Source organism: Pinus tabuliformis, chromosome J (genome assembly GCF_031772625.1).
Source record: "Pinus tabuliformis cultivar Carrire ecotype Pingquan chromosome J, CPIR1, whole genome shotgun sequence".
In the NCBI taxonomy this organism is placed as follows: domain Eukaryota; kingdom Viridiplantae; phylum Streptophyta; class Pinopsida; order Pinales; family Pinaceae; genus Pinus; species Pinus tabuliformis.
In genome coordinates, this window is record NC_142295.1 from 370,019,545 (window position 1) to 370,026,659 (window position 7,115).

Below are 7,115 nucleotides of genomic sequence, written 5' to 3' on the forward strand. Positions count from 1 at the left end.
TCTTCTAGAAAAGTGATAATAACTTTCTCATCAACCCTACAAGTTAGAATAACTTCCATCTATTTAGTGAAATAATTAGTGGCCATTAGAATATACTTGTGTTCACCACTTGAATTGCGATGTATTTCTCCAATGAAGTCTAATCCCCACTGCTGGAATGGAGCTTGAACTTTTATAGGCTTCAATTGTAGAGATTTAATTTTCTATTTTCCCACGAACATCTGGCATTCTAGACAAGCCCTGAAAACAACAATATTGTCTTTAAAAAGGGAACGCTAATAATATATGACTCTCAAAATCTTGTATGTCATGACCTTCCATGATTGTTTTCCGTTGCATACTCCATGATAAAGTTCTGAAATAATCTCATGCATTTGTTCTTTAATGACACAAGTTAGTAGGATGTCGACATGTTCTTTCTAGTACAAGCCCATGCTTATCTTGGAAACTATGACCCAACAGAAGTGAAGCAAGATATCCATCTCCAATTAGACCTCTGATTCTCAAAGAGTTTACACACCAATATCTCTGAATGATAATCCCTGAAAAAATACAAGCAATCCCCACTACCAGCACACTTATAATCAAAATCAGCTTTCTCTCCAAAAAATCTATTGAAGACTTAAACCAGGCATCGTTTCAATCTCCGGCCACCCATCCCCCTGCAACGCCCAGATATTCAAGCATTTACACTTCTTGGGAGAACCCAATCCTCCCACAAGAGTAAGCCGACCTCTTCTCTTTATAAGGAAGGAGCACATGAGTTGTTGAGGCCTTGGCACCGTGACCTCACTCCAAGTACCCTTCACTAAATCAAATGCAATGATATTATAAGGTCTAGCAGATGTGAGGAAATAGATAACTCCATTACAGTAGACTGTGTCATTGGGTGTCCACACAACCAACCTCACAGCATATTCACAAGGACTTCTCTAATCACATGTCATGAATCAGTGCATGAATCATAAATTTCTATTATGGGTTCATAGCTGTTACCATTTTGCGAAGACCCGCCTACTATAATGACCTGAAAGCTTTCGTCACAACCATATTTGTCAATAGGGCCAAATTTGCTCTCAATTCCACAGATGCACGGATTCAAACGAGGACGGTGCAATGCAGGCATCAACCTCCATTTCTTTTCTATTGGATTACATACTGCAAGATGGTGTGATCCAGTGGACCTCCCCTTGATAAGGAGCTGCTGACCAATTGCTGCCACAGGAAAACGAATGGACGGGGGAAGAAAACAAAGAGGAATTGAATACCATCTATTCGCATTTGGATAATAAGCATAGAAGCAGTCCCTGCAGTTGTATTTAGAGACTGCAAGTAACCAGGGCACAACAGTACATAGTCAACCTATATTTGAGTTGGGAAAATCATTTGAAGATTATAGTGGGCACAACACAAGGACTTGCATATCTACACGAGGATTCCGATGTCTGCATCATACACAGAGATATCAAATGTCCAAATATACTTTTAGATGAGAAATTTCATGCTAAAATAGCAGATTTTGGATTGGCAAGATTCTTTCCAGAAGGCAAAAACCCATGTTTCAACCAAAGTGGGAGGAACAATGTAAGTTGTGCAATTGATCTATTGACTTATTAACATTGTAAGTTCAATGATTCGGAGGATACTTTCAATTAATTGATTCAGCAGCCACTTAGCCCTCATTCTCCTGCCACTAAATATGTAAAACATCTAAACATGTACATAAATAGTGTTGAAAGGGATGAAATGGTTCAGAAAATCTTTTAAAAACCCTTTCAACGACCTCTAGGAAAGCAAGCTCTTCATTGTCGCCATTGACAGTAGGAGGTTCAGAGGTTTTAATGAAAATTTCAATACCATTAATATTTAGAGTGCAGATGCCAAGAAAATACTTAATACAACTAGGAACTAGGAAAATGGGCTACACGGGTACCTGCAAGGCTTACAGATTCAAGGAAGAAAGCTAATTTGTTCGACGCAGAAAACTGATTTAACCTATACCTGCCATAAAAAAACCCATAAAAAAACACTAGACTGAGATTAAAATGGTGGAAGCAAAATGGGAGAGAATGGGATCAGAAAACCCATTTTTGAGAGCACTAACCTGAAATTTGAACAGAAGAACTTTGAGCACCTGAGCGAACAATTTCTGAACAGGAAAATGGAGCTGTAAACAGGGTATACTAAATAACTGAGGGCTAGGTTGTGCACAACAAAGTGCATAGCAGAAACGAGACACATTATTGCAGCAGGTAGTGGAAGAGCCCGGAAACATTATTGCAGCAGGGCGTGGAAGAGAATAGGAAGAGCAAAAAGCAGAAAGAGGAGGAACAGAAATGGTCGTGGAAGAGAACAGGAAGAGCAGAAAGCCGAAGAGGAGAAATAGAAATGGAGTTGCATGACAGATTTCAACCATATGCCAGTGGAAGGTGCACGCCAGCTGTCAATCATAGAAACAAAAGGTAGATGGAAAAGCTCACTCAAAGGAAGGCCTATTGGCCTAATTATTTTATTTTTATATTTTTAATGTAATTTTCATTATGGTATGTTTTTAAATTTAAAAATCATATTTTTGATGGTCTATATTTATAGTGTGGGTAATCTTCTTTCCTCATGGCCTGGTTTTATTTTTGCATTAAAGGAACAATTTTATCCCTTAGGTTATAAGCAAAAATCCTTAATGGATTGGCAATAATTAAGGCAAGGCAGACGCTAGGATGTTCAAAGCTTTACTGAGGAGTTTAGAAAACAAGCGCTTAATTTGGGCATTGCACTTCACTCACCTGAAGTAGTAACTAAGTATATTGGATCATTACATAGTTATATTAGACATTCGTTATTATTGTTTGAACCAACTACTATTGACTCGGCTAGTGTAAAGGCCATTCATCTTGAGAATAGGGGAAAAAAAGAAAGAGATGATGTTATAGACATTTTTGTGCCTCGCAGCATGGAGCATGAAATGTCAATAATTAAAGGGATCCAAAGTCCCTAAACATGTTGTTCTTACCCCTAGAGGAACAAGGTCATCAATCAACAGCACTTCCAATCAGTTCTCCACCTGAAAACACTTCAGAACAGGCTTATTTTGGATCATGTCAGCTGCTTAACTGAGCTTCTGCGCTGTATTGCAACTGTCCCACTCTGTACCTGCGCTGGAAGTCAAAAACAATGAAGGCTACCTGCGCTGGGCGAGATTGGCCAAGTGGCACAGTCCTCCTGCAAGGTGTCAATTGCCCAGGAAGCTTCCAAACTGACACTTGGTTCATCAGATTCGCCTTGTGATGAGTAAGAGGTACTTGATCACCATGTGTAACCAAGGATCTCCAAGTGGACTCAAGAACTGAAGATTAACTGAAGAGGGAGAGGACACTAGTCAGCTCTATGCCAGCCTCAAGCTGACTCATCCTCTCTTCTTCTCTCCTATATATAGAGCTCTTCTATGAGGTCTAAGGAGGCTGGAATTTTGTATAAGCAAGGAGGTGCTGTTGGTATACTGCCAGGATTATTGGGTGATTGTTTTACTAGAGGTGAAGAAGAGAGTTCTTGCTGCCGAGGAGGTGCTGCTGGATTGGAGCCAACATCATTGGTTGTAACTTCCTCTGGAACCCTGTTACTTTCTATCAATAAAGTTTGCATGTTCTTCTATATACTTGTTTTACATAGATGCTTTTGTGTTTACATGTATATTTGATGCAACCTAATCCGTGCTTCAATTATGATTGCTTGTATCTCGTAGTTTGCTCCCTTTTGTTGTGCAGATTCTGTGTGTAGCTGGATCGGCTTGGAGAGCAAAGAGCTGGGAACGGGATACAAAGCGAGAAGGACAAAGATCGACTAAGCGCAAGACACCAGGTTGGTTGACCCTCTTTCCATTCTCTCTGTGCTTTCATAAAGTGGAACATGAAAACTTTATCATTCAGTTGTTGCTAAAGACTGTCACCTTTAGAAAGGGTTAGTGTCATCCGCATCGGATACTTTTCCCCACAACAAACTGGCGACTCCGCTGGGGAGATCCTAGTATCTTGTTGTTGTAGTATTTTGCTATTCATTTCTTGAAGAAAGGAGTACCGAATCGAAAAGCTTTTGACTCTATCAAAAGCGAAGTAGAGGGTTTTTGCTACTCTTGCTCCTTTGCTGAGAAAATTCAAGATTTAAAGAGCTAATCTACAGATGAATCCTTACTCTTTGTGATAGATCTTTATCCTCTTGATCATCCCTTAGCCTGTACTTAACCCATAGCATTTTATTTCAGCAAAAACAGTGCATTTTTGAGCTTTTTATGACCCGGAATTCTTAGCAGACGTAACTCTCGTAAGTCAGTGCAGGCTGTCCACTGGCAGTCTGCATTACAGCGCAGGTAGTCCCTTCGGGAACTGCGCTGAGAGTGAAACTGGTGAACTAGCACCTGCGCTGGTCCAGTTAGCCTTAGTCTAGCTCAGCTCTTCCTTTGTGTCTTGGCCCTGTTTGCACTTGTTTTTGGCTGATTGCTTGCTGGTTACTGTATTTGCTGTAGACCACTTCTCCTTGACATTATTCTGCCTCAGTTGTGTGATGAAATTGTAAACGTTCTTTCGGTATTTCTTGTTTCAGTTACAATTTCCCATTGTGAAAAGCGAACCTAGTAGCTGTGGCCTCTTAGATCCTGAACTGTAAAAGTATCTTTGCGATCTTATGAGTTAGTGTTATTACTATTCATGGCCGTTTGAGTTGGTTTGTTTTCACTTTATGGTTTGAATTCATATATTTTTAGTGTAAAACAAGTACCTGTAAAGCGTCTTTTCATTTAGACAATACTTGTTTGTTTACGCTTCAAATTGAATTCGAAAGTCATACAACAGTTTTCCTTTTGTTAGCATCAACATTAAAGGAAAAGAAAAGAAATACATGCATCTTGCATTTGCATTTTTGATAAGTTTGGGTGTCTGATCTAGGAGAAAGTGCATTAGTTTGTGCTTTGTGCTCTGTGTGGAAAGATATTGTTTTTCTCTCCCCTCAGTAGCTAGGATTTTCAAAGCTAAAAAGATTATGAAAGCTTGCTTATCATTTTAGCTGCATTTAGGAATTTGTACCAATACATCTCGTGGTGATCCTGAAAGACAAACTGTTAAGAAAGATCAACATTAAAATAAACTCAATTTACATAACAACGCTTTGGAATTTAACGCAAACATCTAGAGGTCTAGGTAGAGACGTGTTCCGGCGTCGTTAAGCATAGTGACTGTCGATCTCTACGAAGGTGGGTGATTCCTCCTGAGGGACGATAGCACTAATACGGATTTGAGCTCCCGCGTACCGTCGCGTATATTGGGAGACCCCTATAGGCAATTATCCTTTATCCTTAGGAAACCGTGTCGACCGCCCTACTGATTGCGATGCAGTGAACACAGCATTCACGAAGATCGACCACCCATACTGTAAAACGTATTCTGTGGTTTCGCGAAAGGTTTGGCACACCCTCTGCCTAGATCTCCAGAGCAGTTTCTTTTGGCCTTTTTCAAACTCTATAACTGAAAAAGTCCAACCGAGCATTTGTCACTTCGGGCTCGTTAATACATCGAAGGCGACTAGAGTCATCTTTAGCTTTTTCTCGACTCTTAAAACATGAAAAAGCAAGTTTGTGTCTAAAAGCGTCGTTAATAAAATTTATTTTAAGCGGAATAATCATCACCCTTCCCGCGTTGATCTTCGAAGTTAGTCCACCACAAGTGGAAGTTCCTGTAAAATCGCTAAGAAATCTTTTGGATAGACTAGATATGTCTGAACAACCGTCGACATCTAGGACTGTGTCGTTCGACACAGCAGCAGCAGAGGCTCCTACTGCTACTCCAACGATGTTCGCTGGTATACCATCTGTCTCGGCAAGTTGTCAACAACAAGCCGGAGTCCCATCAGGGACGATGACATGGTTAGTTCCTATTTCTTCGTCCGGATTATCATCTGGTATTTCTTATGTTGAAACTCGCCAAATTGATCCATTTAGAGGTCAACCTGGGCAATCGATCCCCTTGAGTTCCGGATTGATACCATATGGGGGGCAGTATGCCTTTTCATTACCTCCTTCGGGAGGATGCCCATCCGTGAGTTCACAACAAAGTTCAGGTCAAACTGGAATTACATCCAGCAGTTGGGTACCAATACTGCCTCAACAACCAGGAGTTGTATATTCTATGCAACCAGTCCACCCTGTGTCGAATGTTGCCACTATACCTGGTATGGCGAATGTGTCGCAAGTACAAGCGCCACCTGTTGTAATACAACAACCTCTTGGCTCAGCGACTCAATCACAATCTCAGGGTAGTGCCTCCTTATCTGGAGCGACTCAGGCTCAAACAAGTACTGTGACTACTCATCCTGGTCAATCATCCAGTATTGGTCAATAGCAAATGGTCCAACAACCAGAGCTGTTTCAAACTCAACAACCGCCATTCCAGCAATCATATCAAAGACCTGAGCAACAAGTCTTTGTAAGTAATGGGCAACTATACTATAATGGTTATGCCCATCAACCTTGTCTAAGTTGTCAGCATAATGCTGGTCTGCAAAGACCCATTGCTCAGGCGATACCATCTTATCCTGGATATGCTTCGCCTAACCTGAACCAACAGTTGCCCTTTGTAGCAACTCTAGAACTACCAGATCTAAACCGGCTGACGAATGATCCAATTGCTTATGCCCCTTGGTGGCCAGTGATTCCACATAAACTTCCGTCAGATATTCCTAAATTTAATGGAAATCCGGGTGAAGACCCATCGAATCATGTGATGACATTCCATCTGTGGTGTTCGTCGAATACCTTGAATGATGATTCGATAAGGCTTCGCCTCTTCCAGAGGACATTGACAGGTCCAGCGGCTAAATGGTACATTGAATTGCCAAGAGCCTCTTTCGACAATTTCAGCTCCTTAGCCACGACTTTCTTAACCCATTTTCAATTACCGATAAGGTATGAAATAGGGACAGAACTCCTTACCAACTTCAAACAGACAACGGCCACTCACATATCTGATCATATACATGAGTGGCGACGTCGTCGTAGAATGGTGAAAACTTACGTTCCCGATCAGCTGTTAGCTGAATGGTTTATAAAGTCGTTACTTCCAGCTATAACGGAA

General features: G+C 40.9%; 1 pseudogene; it reads right to left on the minus strand.

The window, feature by feature from the left end:
- Window positions 1-448: 448 nt before the first annotated feature.
- LOC149227277 (F-box/kelch-repeat protein At5g15710-like) lies at window positions 449-1,351 on the minus strand (annotated as a pseudogene).
- Between the last annotated feature and the right edge of the window lie 5,764 nt (window positions 1,352-7,115).